Genomic DNA, 16281 nt, shown 5'->3' with positions numbered 1-16281 from the left:
AGGGCAGGCTTTACCATTGGGTCTGAGGGCTAGAGTGAGATGTGACCATGTCACCAAAATGCAAAGAGGTCCTGAGGCGACCTCTGCTCACATGTGCCACCTATGAGGCCAGCTCTGATGGAGACCCTAAAGAGTGGTCAGCAAGACTGGGCCTGAGAGGTCTGGGCACAACGATGAGAGCCAGATGGGGCTTCCTGAGCTGTCCACAGCTGGTTGGCCAGGGCCCGTTCTCTCCAGAGTGGCTTTGCTCGGGTGACGTTTCCCAGATGCTGCCAGCCATCATCTGTATATAGAGTGACAGTGGTTAGGGCTGATGCTTTTCCAGGCTTCACAAAGTTGCTTCTGTTTTCTCATGAATCAAGACCCAGTCCTACAGGTTTGTGCTTTCAGAGTCAGAAGCCTCTGAACTAAATTTTTTATGAATTCAACTGTGAAATCTTCGCAGCCTGGAAATCTATCCTATGGTTCATATTTTTATCATTTTTTAAAATCTATTTGCTCCTATAAATACATCAGAAAATATTGGTCCTGGTACATCATGGAAGACCAGGCAAAGGGAAGGAGGTTTCTTCCAACACTCTACCCACCCATCAGAACTCCCACAGGCCTGCTGAGAAAATTGAGGGATGGATTGTGGCAGCTAGGGCAGGTGACAGGGATGCCTAGCTCCTCCTGTTGTAGATGATCCTAAGAGTGAGGCTTGGAGCAGAGCTCATAACTCCTTTGTCCAACAGTGAATAAAATGTCCTTTAAATAGAAAGATAGAGCAATGGATGGTGACAGCTTTGACTGATGGCTATATTATGAGGCTCAGATTGGAAGGGACAAAATGTGGAATTTGTTTCACCCACTGCTGTTCAGTTGCTGTGCCATTTTTTTCCACGACATTTGGAATACTCTAAATATGCTCTCCCCACAACGGTGTGAGGAAGCGTGATGCCTCAAGTTAAGCTTATTTAAAATCTACTGATTGATGACATTCACAGAACAGTTTGCTTTTATCTGAACTAACCATTACCTGGAATTCAGCTCAGTTTCAGAGACACTGCTGCTATTGGTGCCTGGATCCACACTGAGCCACCCAAACTTCCCACTATGCCGCAGCATCTATGGAGGAACAAGTTCTGGGACCCTGTTCCCAAGACTCTTCCTTCTGGGTGACAGCCCCATCCCCACCCTAACCGCCAGAGAGCCCTCAGAACCAACATCCCTGTGAGCTTCACATTACACCAGTAGGGAAACTGAGGCTAGCAATGACATCATCTCAGGGACAGAAAACCCGATTCAGATGTTCTTGGTATCTAAAACATACTGTCTATTTTACTGGAGCCTGTAACTCACCCCGGAAATATGGAAAATACCCAACCCTTATTGAAAATGATACTGTCAGTTGTACAAATTTTAATGAAATATATAACATGCCTGGATTTATTTGGAGGGAATTCTGTCTTTGAAGTCAGGATGTAACCCATTATCAGCCCAACTGCCCAGTGTGTTGGGCATAATGTGCCTTTTGTGAATTCTTACACCCAAAGTTAGGCCAGCTGCCCTTTAACCTCAAAAGTCTGAATTACCATCCCATACCATTTTCAATATGCAGGAGAAGTCTGCTGGTTCCATCATGCTTTGTAGTTGAATCCCGAGAGTGGAGACTCCCTTCCAGTATTTGGAAGCAGAGTGACCGCCTCCATGCTGTGAACAGGCAGCCTTACAAGCTCTCAGTTCAGTCATGCCTTGAATTCCATTCTCAGGATGTTGAGATTCTGGATTCCCACAGGCTGGGCAGTCCTCCCTGCTCTCCCATCCTCACCAGACTCAGGTATGCAAATATCCTGCACTTTACCCTCCCTAGAGACTTTATGAGTTGGCATATTTTGTCTTTGTGGGCAACTACAGAGTTGGCAGATGAGTGAGAGACCTGCTGGCCAGTGAGAACTGGTGCTGCCCAATACCATAGTCACGGTTCCACCTTGGAGCTCCTTCTTGCCCGGAGACAGAGGGTCTAACACAGACCTAACAGATTTCAAGAGTCTTTCTCAGCTCTTCCATGGGATTTGGAACATTCTAAACGCATCAAGGGATAGCAATGTCTCCATCTCCTGAGTGGTATACATTTTCTTGGAACCACCATCACTTGGGCCTCAGCTTCACTTGGGACCTTCGACTCTGGGTTCTGCCTCAGATTCTCCCATGCCACTCACCTCATGGACTTCAGAGAACAGTGCCACCTATTATTCAGAAGACAGAGCATGGCACTTGGCACCGATGAGCTTTCTGAGGACAGTGGGCAGAGAAGGCAAAGAATGAGCTGGGGAGAGACATGGGCAAAGTTACAGAGGATGTTAGTGTTGTGAGAAGGGGCATCACTTCTGTGTCAGCACCAAGGGACCGGCTCATGTGGCAAGACTGGAACCAGAGCAGCCAGGAGTCAAGGAACCTCCAAGATTGTCACAGCACTGACAGGCTGAGGGGAAAGAGACATGGAAGCGGTCCCTGGGTCTGGGGAGCACCTGCTTCAGACACCTTGGAAATGAGTCCCCAAGAGGACAGAGACGAGTACCCACACTGGCTTGTAGTCTTGTAACCGAGAGCCTCTCATAGGTGAGACAGGCTGATAGAAGCACATTAGAAGTAGTTGAAGGCAGGAGGCTTGCTGACGGAGGAGGGGTGAAGTCTGCATGGATGGAGCCCAGCAGAGACTTATATCCCAGACAACACTGTGTGGGCAGTGTGAGGCTGGTGTCTTCATGGTTCTGTGACTCCACTCACATTTCTAGTCCGTCGGAGGTGTCAGAAACATGTGGCTGATGCATCAAGATGGGGAATGGATTCATTCAAAGCTGGGCTTTTTCTAGCCAAGAATGTATGCCAAGAATAGTCCCTGAATCCAAGCTGGAGACTGGAAGTTCAGTAAAGGGGTTACAGTAAAAGGGGGTTTATGGATAGCAGCCAGGCTCACAAAGCCTCTGGTTATTCTCCATACCTTATGCTATCCATGGGTCAACCCTGTGGCAATGTTGTGAATCAAGTCCCATTGTTCTGTCTTCTTCACAGATGAGAAACCCGGAGATCCCAAGACTCATCCAGGGCTACAGAACACTTTGAGCATCCTTAACAGTTAGCTGTCTGTGAATCACAAACCACCCTGAACTCTGCAGGATAGTTCTGACTCCCACAGGTTGGCATCTGCACCATGCTGCCCACTGTGAACTTGGGAGGCAGAGCTAGAACTTCTGGTTTCCTCAGGTCGCCAGCAGGTGGGCAGCTGAGCTGTGCTGCTCGTGTCTGGCAGGTGTCAGGGCAGCTGTGAGGGTCCAGATCTGCTCCCCCATGGCCCTTCATTCTCTGCCAGCCACCTGGGCTTGTCCCTCTGAGTTGGATCAGCACCAACAAGCCAAGCTGCAGAGAAGAAAGCCAGCTGCACACCACCACCCCACAATGGGCTGCTCAAGAGATGCTCAAGGCATTGGAGACCTGGAAGGAGCCCCAAGGATCCCAGCAGGGGTGGGTGCCCAGGAGATTAATTACAGCCATTCTCATGACCCATTTGCTGTAAGAGCAGAGCATCACAGAATTCAGGAACCACTCCTAAGCCACTAAGTTTGAGAGGGGAGCTGAGGTTAGGATGGGACAAATCAATTAATTACAGGGAAAGTTGTGGTGAAAGGCTTAGTCCATTCAAAGTCAGTGCAGACGGGCAGGCTTAGGTATTGTCTGTACTCAGAGATACAGAATATGAAACTCAGGGCTCCAACTATTGACCCAACCCTTCCCTCTACAGAGACCTCTCTCCCCAGGGGAGGCAGCTGTGGACAGCCGCTTTTGATTTTCTGTTTGTGTGGATTTTCCAAGTGTTCACAGTAAGAACACACTATAATTATATGTTGCAAAAGGTTTATTTCAGGAAAATCAAGTGAGCTTGCCTTGTGTGTACGGGTTTATCTTGCTATAAACTCTAAAATTAGCCACTTCTGAAGGTGCATGGGGCACACAAAGCCCCCAAGCTAGCACTGACAGGCTCTCTTCAGATATTGATCTATGTAGAGTGATGAGATATCCAGCCCGGGATCTAGGTCCCCAGGGTCACTTCCATCATAGGCTCCGATCTAGTCTGTTGGCAGATCCTATTGTACATTTTGTACGTACCTGTGGATAGATCCAGAAGAAAGCCCCCTCCATCTGCGGATAAATCCAAGTAGAGAGTCAAGTCCCACCTATGGATAGAACCAGACAGAAAATCACACCCACCTGTGGACAGAGCCATACCAAAAAAAAAAAAAAAAAAAAAAATTATGCCTACCTGTGGACAGAGCCAAATAGAAAAGTCACTTTTACCTGTCGACAGACCCAAGCAGAGTCGCACTTCACCTGTGGACAGACCCAGGGAAGGCAGTCTAGGCCCATGGCTAGATCCAGGGCTAAGGGTCTGTATACCAGCCCTAACTGGATGCACCACTAGGATCCCCAGTGTGCAGGCTGGGCTCCAGAATGAACCACAGCATGGTGCCTTTCTATGAAGAAGATATGACACGCTGAATAAAGTCTGAGCCCTATTACAAGCAAAAATATAGTTAACACCACCTCATATGCTAATAACAGATTTTACCACATAATGTAAAACAAATTCTCATGAGTCTAAGTTGAGACAGAATAAATAGAAGATAGGTAGATAGAAGACAAATAACTAGATAAGGGGTAGATGATGATGACAGATGATAGATAGATAGATAGATAGATAGATAGATAGATAGATGATAGATAGATGACAGATACATAAATACATGGATATATAGATACATAGATAGACAGACAGATAATTGGATAAATAGATGATAGATGATGATGAAGATAGATAATAGTTAGAAAGATGATAAATAAATAAATGATAAGTAGATGATAGATAGATAGATAGATAGATAGATAGATAGATAGATAGATAGATAGATAGATAGATAGCAGGTTGATAATAGGCTATACGTATATAGGTAATTGGTTAGTTAATTGGTAGTGAATGCTAAGATAGAAGCATCTCTTTCTTACAGCACAATTCTAATAGATAATTGTGACAAAGCATTGGGCCATCACAGCCAGGATGAGTTACATACAGAAAAAGGTCATGAATGGCACCTGGAGCTGTGTAGATGCCACAGACTGGAAAGAGCACTGTGTTCTGAGCCTCAGTATTTCAACTATGTAAGATATTTGAGTTTAGGGGGAGTAGTTAAGCAGAGGCACCTGGTGACTCCCAGACAAACATTTGCAACTTCCCTGGAAGCCTGAAACCCCTTCAAGGTAGAAAGTTAAAGATAATAAAAGATTAAAGATGGATAGCTATAATTTTTAAGCAGAATAACAAAGAAATCTCCCTTCGAATTTAACCCCTGCCCTGCCTGCCATTGCTCTAACTACCTCAGATTGCTTCAGATCCTCTGTCCTCTGAGCTGCTTCAGGTCACAGTCTAGAAGGTTCTTACTCTCCAAGCAATAGTGCTGTCCTTTGGGGTACCAGCTAGTAACAGGTGCATCACCCCGAAAGTTACTTTAATAAACATATTTTGATCGAAATCAGTCTGAACAGGTTAAGCTTCCTCCGAATCCGAGTTTTCTATATGTTATTAAGCCGGGTTATTTATTTGATCAAATATCAATACATGGGTAAATAAAACGGTTTTTCCGATATTTTCATTTCAGGATAACTCACACATGATCACTGGGACACACTTTCTATATTTTTCTTTCTCAATAAAGATGATTAATAGTTCTTTCAGCCCTGGCAATCTTCTTGATTATAGTTTTGCCTTTAGAGAATTTTGAGGCAATTGTATCAATAAATTCCAATTTGAGAGTGTTGAATTATACATATCTAATTTGTCTGTGAGGTACAATCCATTCCCCCATCAATCTCTAATCAATGATGGGGTCAGCCATTGTCAGCTTCTCTTAGGTCTGGCTATTAAGTGACAGGCAGTATTTATCTCTTAGGTGACCTTGTCCTGCTCAGACCACTGGTCAATGACACCAGCTATGTTCTACATTTATAAACTCAAGACAAAGCCACATTCTGCAACTTCCTTCTGCTGGGGACACCCCATTGCCTACATCTTAAAGTTCCCAAGTGCCTATGTGGTAAAGACTGAATGTGTTCAACGGTTAGGAGTCTTAATGAGTTTATTAGGAGGTCTTATATCACCAAGGTCATTCCCTTGAGGAGTATGGTGGGACCCCAGACCCTCTCTCATTCGCCTCATTACCACTTAGTCAGGAGGAGAACAAATGATCTCTTTCCTCTCAATTTGCTGCCACTGGCTCAAAGCAACAGCGTCAAGTGACCATGAACTGGAGTGTCTAAAACCTGAGCCAGCATCACCGCCTACCTTGTGTGTGGTCTGTCATAATCACAGTACCTCAGAGCAGACAGGAAGCCCATTCCTCCTAATGACCTAATGCCTCAGTCTTTGCAAATCCATCCACCTCATCTGATGCAATGACGGGTGGCCTGCCCAAGGTGTGTGGCTCAGTCTTTGATCTTCACAGAAACCTTAGGAGTCAACTCCTACCCATTTTGAAGTTTTCTTTAATTCCCACAAATACGTAGTTTTATGTGATTTAAGTAGTCTATGCCATGTTTTCTATAATATACATTTTACATATTTTATATATCTAGGTATATTGTTTTACATATATGTAAAACACTTTTTAAAAATTTTTTAAATTACGCATATGTACCAGCTGGATTTGTGTCAATTTGATACAAGCTTGAGTCATCGGAGAGGAAGGAGCCTCAGTTGAGGAATGGCCTCCATGAGCTCCAGCTGTAAGGCATTTTCTCAATTAGGGATCAGTGAGGGAGGGCCCAGCCCTTGTGGGAGGTGCTATCCCTGGGCAGGTGGTCCTGGGTGCTATAAGGAAGCAGGCTGAGCAAGTCATGGGGAGCAAACCAATAAGCAGTCCCTCTCCAAGGCTTCTCTCTCAGCTCCTGCCTTAGAACCCTGCCCTGTTCCTTCAGTGATGAACAGTGCTGTGGAAGTGTAACCCAAATCAACCCCTTCTCTCCCCAACTTGCTCTTTGGTCATGGTGTTTTGTCACAGCAATATAAATCCTAAGACAGGTGTGTGTGTGTGTGTGTGTGTGTGTGTGTGTGTGTGTTGCGCGCTTGTGCGTGCCCGAGCCCGCACATGAATGCTGGCACTTGAGAAGACCTGGTTAGTTTTAAGGTGTTGAATTTCCCAAAGGTGAAATCACCATTGGTTATAGGCCACTTGCCATGTGTTATGGGGGATGGAATTCCAGGCCTCTGTAAAAGAAGAGTGTGTTCTTAAACACAGCTCTCCAGGCTCTATATCTAACATTCTATAGAATGTATCTCTAGTAAACATTACTAGGGATACATTATGTGAGATACATTGTGTATACAGAGGAACTGTGTACATAAATATATATGGTATATAACTATTGAGGAAAGTTTTAAAAGCTATGTGTTGTATGTATGATATATATTATACCATATATATATATATATATATATATATATATATATATACATACACGTATATATATATACACACACACATACACACACCACACACACATATATATGTATATGTGTATATATATGTATGTATATATATATATAAAATTGTCTATATCTTTTCCCAGGATAAGAAGCAAATGGTGCTGGAATCCTGAAATCTCAGCAGCCAGCCTCTGTAGGCTGTTTCTGCACACACACACACACACACACACACACACACACACACACGCAGTGTGGAGTCCACTCTATCTTACCCAACTGAAGGGGGCTCAGAGGAGCAGGTCTGCGGGCAAAGCGTGGACTTGGCAAGGGTCTGTTTCTTGGGTGACTCGAGGGCAGCTACTACATTCTGCGCAGTCAAACAAATGATTGAGTACAAGGGATGTGGGTTGTCGTGATTAGAAGGTCACAGTGCTATAACAATCTTAAACACGTGTCCTTTGTTCAGAGCACTGGCCAGTTGGCTAAGCAGTCAAGGGAAAAACTCTCCTCGGTGCAAATGAAATCCCCTAAGGTCAACATCTCCCTGCAAAAAGAGCTAAAACAAAACAGAATATTCAAGGCCATTTTTATGCAGTGTCCTGATTAGTTTTAAGTGGCAATTTGACGCAGCCTGGAGTCATCTGATGGGAGAGCCTCAAGTGAGGAATTGCCTAGACCAGATTGCCCTGTAGGTCTGTCTGGGGGGTGGGAGTTGTTTCCATTATTAATTAATAGAAGATGTCACAGCCTACTATGGGCAGTACCAACTCTAGATGTGAATATGTTTGACCCAGGGAGTGGCACTATTTGAAGGTGTAGCCTTGGAATAGGTGTGCCGCTGTGGGCGTGGCCTTTAAGATGCTCTTCCTAGCTACCTGGAAGCTAGTCTTTTCCTGTTTGTCTTTGGATGAAGATGTAGAACTCTCAACTCCTTCTGTGCCATGCCTGCCTGGATGCTACCATGCTCCCACCTTCATGATAATGGTCTGAAACTCTGAACCTGTACACCATCCCCAATTAAATGTCATCCTTATAAAAGTTGCATTGGTCATGCATGGTGTCTGTTCAGTAAAACCCAAACCAAGATAGACACTGAAGTGCTGGGCCCACTAGAACAAAGTGCCAAGATGTGGACAGCTTAAGACAATAGCTGTTTATCCACAGAGTCCCAGAGGTGGCGGGGACATGTGAAGCCAAGAGTGGGCGGGGCTGGTTCCTTCCTGGTACTTCTCTCTGCTTGAAGACACTGTCTTTTCCTTGGGTTCTCACTCACTGGTCCCTTGGTAAGTGGATGTGTCCTTAGGATACCAGTCATATCTGTATTAGGCTATGCTGCCCACATGACCTCCTCTAAACTCTGTGAGTTAATATGTTTGCTAGCCTTGTTGTGTCTAAAAAGTCTTGATTCTTAGGTGTCCTTTATCCTCTCTGGATCTCACACTCTTTCTGCCTCCTCTTCCAGAGTTCTCTGAGCCCTGAGGGGGATGGGTTTGATGGAGAAATATCTCTCACTCTCTACATTGTCTGGCTGTGGTCTCTGCATTTGTTCCCATCTGCTGCAGGAGACTTCTCTGATGATGGCTGAGCAAGGCATGAATCTAGGAGTACAACAGAATGTCGTTAGGAGCCATTTTGTTTCTGTGATCCTTTAGCAGAACAGTAGTATTTGGTTTTTACCTAGGTCCCTGACCTTTCTAGTCTTGGGTCCTTGGCCACCCAAGCAGTGTTGGGTATGGGTTCCATCTCAAATCAGATATCGATTGGTTACTCCTATAATCTCTGTGCCGCCACTGTACCAGCATATCTTATAGACAGGTCACTCTTATAGATGGAAGGGTTTACAGTTGAGTTGGTGTTTATCTTTCTCTTTCTCTTCTAGTACCATGAAGACTACTCTGTAGGGATGAAGGTCTCTGTAGGTGCCTCAACTACTCTGTGTTCAATGATTTATATAGGCCTCATTTTCAGTTTTTGGAGAGCTACCAATAGCCTTGGCAATAGCCTAGGTTGTCTAGAGGTTCCTATAGGACCCCTTTGGCCAAGAACTTGATACTTCATTCCTAACCCAAAGGATAGTGTCCCAAGTGATAGCCATTTGCAAAGGAAAACAGTATTCTTCAAGGAAGTCTCACTGAGGAAACAAAGCATACTCAGGGAGTAGGCCCCATGCCCAGCGATGGATGGCCAACACAGATGAACTCAACAGCATCTTTGGAGTCTCTTTGTCTCATAGTGTTAAGTCGGGACATTTTTGTATATATTATGACTTCTGGGTTGGGATTTTTATGGGATTCCTGTGCGTGTGTGTGTGTGTGTGTGTGTGTATGTGTGTGTTTATGTACATGTGTGTTTCTGCATCTGTATGCATTTCTTATGCCTTTTCTTTGGTGCTTTTTCTTGTTTAGTTGTTTTGAGATGTTCTTATTTGTTTGTTTCTTATTTATTTTTATTGTAGTTTTTATTATTCCATAGATGCCTGTTTGTTTTCTAGCAAGAGACAGAAAGAGCGTGGGTCAGGATGGAAGTGGAAGTGGTGGGGGATTGGGAGGAGTAGGAGGAGGGGAAACCTTAATCAAAATACATTGTATGGGAAAATGTATTCTCAATAAAAGAAAAGAAGAAAAATTTCTAGCCGGGCATGGTGGCACATGTCTTTAATCCCAGCACTCGGGAGGCAGAGGCAGGAGGATTTCTGAGTTCAAGGCCAGCCTGGTCTACAAAGTGAGTTCCAGGACAGCTAGGGCTATACAGAGAAACCCTGTCTCGAAAAAACAAAAAACAAAACAAACAAAAAAAAAACAAGCAAAAAAATTTCTAATCCTCTTTTGGTTGGGCTTGTGAATGCCATAATGAAGGCTTAGCCGTGATGTCATATCATACCCTGGGTTGCTAGACACTAAGGCCACACACAGCATGTGACTTTGAGAGGCACAGCTCAGCTCATGAAAAGTGGTCATGTAGGGTGATTGACAATCACCACTGCCAATCCTCACCAGAAACTCAGAAGAACTTTGGAGTCCTGCATCCTTAAAGCACCAAGCTGCGGTTGGGAGGTGCAATAGTTGCCACAGCAAGGTTTGTCCTTCCTGTGTTGCCACAGCAAGGTTTGTCCTTCCTGTGTAGGCACAGCCCAGTCTCTAAAGGATGTCTGGCCTCATCACAATGACCCACTCTAATGAGTTTGAGCAAGATTCAGTCCTGCAGCGTCTGGCTGCTTGCGCCAACAAGCTTCCAAACACCAAAGGCAGAAGTGCAGTGAGAACTGACAATCTGGTGAATTTGGTTTGGTTTGGTTTGGTTTGGTTTGGTTTGGTTTGGTTTGGTTTGGTTTGGTTTTTCCCTGTTGCTGTGGTAAAACACTCCCACAAAGCAACGTGAAGGAGAGGGGGTTTATTTCACTCACAACCCCACACTAGAGTCCACCATAGCATGGAAACCATAGCAGCGCGAACTTAGAGGAATGGGTCGCACGCATCCTCAACCAGGAACAGAGAAAGCAATGGATGTCTCCATACTGGTGCTCAGCTCCATCTCTCCCCATTCAGTCCAGCGCCTACCCCTTGACAGAGCACCGCTAACATTCACGGAGGCTCTTCCCACTCCAGTTAACCCAATTAAGAAAACCCTCCCGAGATACTCCCATGGGCCAACGCAATCCAGGCAGTTCCTCATGGAGACTCCCCCGGTGCTTCTAGGTTCTGTCAAGTTGACAACTGAAATTAACCAATCACAAGCCTCAGACAAATTGCTGCTAAACTTGGGGAGGATGTGTGGGAAACTTCCTGGCTTTCCCCAAAGAAGACCCACATTTAGCCCCTTTTCTTGGGCACCATCTGTGGCATCCGCCAGGCTGAGACTGCTGGACAGGAGCTCACAAGAACCCTCTCAAGGCCTTGCTTGCCAGCGGTCCTTACCACATTCCAGGTCTCTCTCGCTCCCCCTCCCATTCCTGGTTACAGTAATTGTTGTCTGAGCCTTCTGGAGCAGTCAATTAGAGGGCTTGGTTTAGGATAGTTGGTTTGTTAGTAACTGAGAAAATCAAGCTCTCATTGCTGAGAAGCTTTGTAGCCCCATCCTTGTGCATCAGGAAGTACAGTTAATGGAATGGTGAACAGACTTCACAGGGCACATTCCCCATCCCCCCGCCCAGTTCTGGTTACAGTAATTGCTGTCTGAGCCTCAAAGGCCAGAACTCGTTTTTCATCTCATGCATGAAGAGTTTCCATCTGATTGATGACAGCGACGGAGCCCTTCCTTACTCACGGAGCTGCACTAATTTGCAAGCTAAAACAATATTAGCAAATTGCTAATGGTCCGTGAAACTGCAGCGGAGGCCTTAAGTGCTGTGCTCTGAGCTTTCCCACCACTTCAGCTGCATACCTGGGTCCCTGCGGCTACAGCAAAAGAAAAAAAAAAAAAGAGGTTCTTGCCCAGCCACTGAGGCAGAAGCATCATTGCAGCAAAGTCCTGGGCAGGGCAGAAACAGCAGGTGCATGGGCAATTGTCTCTCAGGCACAAATGAGCGCTCCAAAGCTAGCAGGCTGAGGTTCTGAGTGGAGTGAAAACCAGCCTGGCACTGCACACAAACTGACCAGAAAAGTTGTGAGCATGTGTTGATGGCATGTCTACAAAGGAGGACCTGTGCTGCTTGTCACTGCCCCAGTCACAGCCTGGCACAACCCATCCTGCCACAGTGCTACCCCAAACCTGGATGCTCCACCAGCCAGCCAGCTTCTGGGACCCACTGTCCCTGAGCCACAGAGGATGAGAGAGGATGTCACACCAGGTAGCGGGTGACGGCTGGGTTGGCAGCAGTCTTCCTGGCAGAGAATTTTGAAGCTTTGGAAACACAGCATGTAGGAGACACGGGCTCCAAGGGGGCTAATGACTTCAGAACAGCAAGGTCAAGAAAGCTGCAAAGTGTGACCATGAAGTCCAGGCACTGTGAATTTAAGTGATGTGCTAAATGGCGTTGGGAGACAGGAGAGGCTGCCTTCCAAGTCATTTTCTGCATCATGGAGCTCTTTGTACTGAGGCCAGTATTGCTCCAAAAACATGCAAGGGCTCTGTGCTGGCACTCTCTTCAGATGGACAGGCTGGAGCATAAAAATAGTGCTGTCCCTTTATAAGCAGACTGCTGTTGATGCAGCTATAAGGGTCCACCTATGGCTCACCCTGATCGTCCTTTGACAGATGGATCACCCCGAACCCAAATCTACCTCTAGAGGACAAACCCCTCATCCCAGAAGTGACAAAAGACTTTCGCTCAGATCCAGAGAAGGGCATCGTCAAGAGTTTTTGTAGAGAGCTTTAGAGTGTGTTAAACCCACAGAAACACTGATTTGAGAGATCGGCTGTCCTAGCGTAAGCATTTCCTTTTTCTCCGGTGACTCTGAGTGCAGAATCAAGTGAAGGCAAGGAGAAGGAGAACGATGAGGGTTTTTATTTTCCTGCTAGTGTATAGCTAGCCCTGGTGTCAGAGAGGTCAGAAGCTTAAACTAACAGGGACCCACCACCCAGATAAATCCCATTTCCAGACTGAAAACACGTTGCGTGATAACCCCAGACCCCACTGCTGAGCCCACTCCTGCCAAACACTCTCCCTCATGCCACTCTGTGGCTGCCATCCACACATAGCCAGGGATGGGTGGTACGGCTTCATCTTCTGCTCAGGGAAACACTGTGAGGAGCACAGTGGAGGAGTCAGAAACTGCCCTGGGAGCCAGCCATAGCAGAAGATAAACTCTGTGTGGACACCCTGTCCTCAGATGTCAAAGGACTCTGCTTCCCAAATGGTTTTGTTGCCCTGTCATTGACCCACAAGAATTGGAATAGGCGAGTGAACCTCCAGGTCTTAGTCATTCCAGGTTACTACAGTAAAGGTGACTTAGACTTGGTAACTAAAACAACAGTCCTTCAGGCTGGTGGTCTAAGATCAAAGTGCTGGAGTATTAGCTGCTTGGTACAGGTCATTTTCTGGTTTACAGCTAATGTCTTCTGAATCTGTGAATGGTGTAAGAAGAAGGAGTTATGATACTCCTTTTCAAAACACTTACTCTATCCTCAGGACCCCAAATGATCCACCTCCTAATCCTATTATCACATGGCTTAGTATGTCAACACACTAATCTGAAGATACCAACTTTCAGTCCACAATAATGATGGTCCAGAATCAGGGCTCCAGAGACTGAGGCAGCAGCCTGATCAGGGAGTGGCCACCTGACCCTAGCTCAGGCAATTCCAAACCCCACAATTACCTCCCTTCAGCCCCAGTGTGGTTAGAATTATCACCCCTGTCATTCTTGATTAATGACATTAAGACAAAGCCCAGATGTGTTTGCACAGGGCAGATGCTATAATAAAAAGGGTCATTTACTGAGAGCTGCCTCAGGCCAGGAGACTCCATCACACTGTGGACATTTTTTTTTCTGACTTAATCTATCACAAACAAGCTGGAGATTATAACACAACTGTCTCTATTTCGCTGCTGAGGACATAGAGGCAGGCATGTGGTAGAACCGCTTGCCAGAGTCCATCTGGTCGGTTAGTCAATATGTGCCAATGCTGGGGGGCATGCCTCTGGGGTCAAGTCTGCAGGATCTGGATGTCATCGTGGCTGATTATGCTATGCTCTAGTACCATCCTTGTGGGCTGAGCCAGTTAGCCAGTGCTGGTTGTCAGCCTGATAAAACTCCATGTGGTTTTCTCAGCTCAAAAGCTACTAATGCCCATGCACAGCCTTCCCAAGGGAAAACATTGAGGCTTTATCAAGGCTTGAGGGGACATCTGAAGATCGCTGGGAAGAGATTACATCCTCACCTGGAGCTTTTGTTTAACAGACAAGCATGGTCCTGGCTCACAGGTGGAGAAAGGGATAGCTGTCCAACAAGGGACTGGGCATTCCCAACATACCCATGTCAGGGCACATGGGGCCTGGTTGGCATCTTTAAGATCATAGTTTCACTAGCTCCATATGCACAGAAAAGAGGTATGGTATGTTAAAGTCCAAACTGGGATAGGTGCCCTAGGCTGCAAGTACAGAGTACCACAAGCCAGGAGGTACAAGCAAGAGCAGTACACTTTCACTGAGCTGGAGGCTAGAGGTAAAGACAAGATGTGACTAGTCATGCCCTCCTGAGAGAATTGAAGGGTTAGGATCCCTTCTTCCTCCTCCAGTTGCTAGTGGTTACCAAAACCTCTCAGTTTCTACGAGCATCATCCCACTTCCTGTGTCATCCAATAGCTTCTCTGTGTGTTTCTGCTCTTTGAAGAGGGTCACTGGGTTAGCACCCCTTATGTTTGCAATGGTGTCAGCTCCACAGCACTGACAAAGACCCATTTTCAAACATGGTTGTGCTCCCAAGAGTTGGGCATCAGGATAACATATTTTTGGATTCACCCGGTGATACTAGGAGCATACACCGTAGGTGGACTTGGAACAACTTCGACACCTGTTGTGAGGTTCCATGATCACACATCTCCTCATCCTGTTTCTACTAAAAGCCTGCACCCTGGTACTTTCTCCACAAGAATGGCCAGTCAGAATTAATGGGCTATAAGTTCGATAACCTCAAAGGTATGTGTGAGTCAGATCAAAACTTAATTCTACTAATAAGGAATTTAGTTAATTTAGACAATAGCTGAACTGCTATCTCCTGATGAGCAAAGATATAGCACAATGTTTGGAAACACGATAAATCCAAGAGTTGGATAACACCACAGAAATAATCTTTGCAGATAGCCACCCTGTCATTTGCAACCTGACCCTTGTACGATCTTAAGTCTGCTAAGAAAGTAATGGACAACAGCTGAACAGGAATGAATCCACTCATTCTTCCTTTGATTTATTCAGTCTGATGCCATCTGCTTCTTTAACACCATACAGGACCTGAGTCCATGTGCAGGAAGAGTGAACCAAGGTGGTCATGATGGACCCTGCATAAGGCAGGGGGAAAGATGGAAAGTAGAGAAGAGGATGAATAAGAGGATGAAGACACAGAGGAAAAAGAAGAGGAGAAAGCAGGAGGGAGGAGGAGATGGTAGGCAGACACTTGGATTGCAAGAGACACCATGAAATCTGCTTTGGTGTTTTGTTTTGTTTTGTTTTGTTTTGTTTTGTTTTGTTTTGTTTTGTTTTGTTTTGTTTTGTTTTGTTTTGTTGAATAGAGCAAGCCACTTTAATTTGCCTGGGAAGTTTCTAAAAACCACATAACAAAATGTAGCAGTGTCATGTAAATAGAAATCTACAAATCAATATCTACAGATTTAGAAACTCAATTATGCATGGGATGATTTCAATCTTCTTGTATCTGTTGAGGCCTGTTTTGTGACCAATCAATTTTGGAGAAGGTACCATGAGGTACTGAAAAGAAGGTATATCCTTTTGTTTTAAGATGAAGTGTTCTATAGATACCTGTTAAATCCATTTGGTTCATAACTTCTGTTAGTTTCACTGTGTCTCTGTTGAGTTTCTGGCTTCATGATCTGTCCATTGCTGAGAGTGGGGCATTGAAGTCTCCCACTATTATTGTGTGAGGTGCAATGTGTGCTTTGAGCTTTAGTAAAGTTGCTTTTATGAATGTGGGTGCCATTGCATTTGGAGCATAGATGTTCAGAATTGAGAGTTCTTCTTGGTAGATTTTTCCTTTGATGAGTATAAAGTGTCCTCCCTTATCTTTTTTGATAACTTTTGGTTGAAAGTTGATTTTATTCTATATTAGAATTGCTACTCCAGGTTTCCTCTTGGGACCATTTGCTTGGAAAACTGT

The sequence above is a fragment of the Mus caroli genome, unplaced genomic scaffold (genome assembly GCF_978045245.1).
Source record: "Mus caroli unplaced genomic scaffold, Mus_caroli_1 scaffold_16, whole genome shotgun sequence".
Classification (NCBI taxonomy): Eukaryota; Metazoa; Chordata; class Mammalia; order Rodentia; family Muridae; genus Mus; species Mus caroli.
This window is presented reverse-complemented; position numbering follows the sequence as displayed.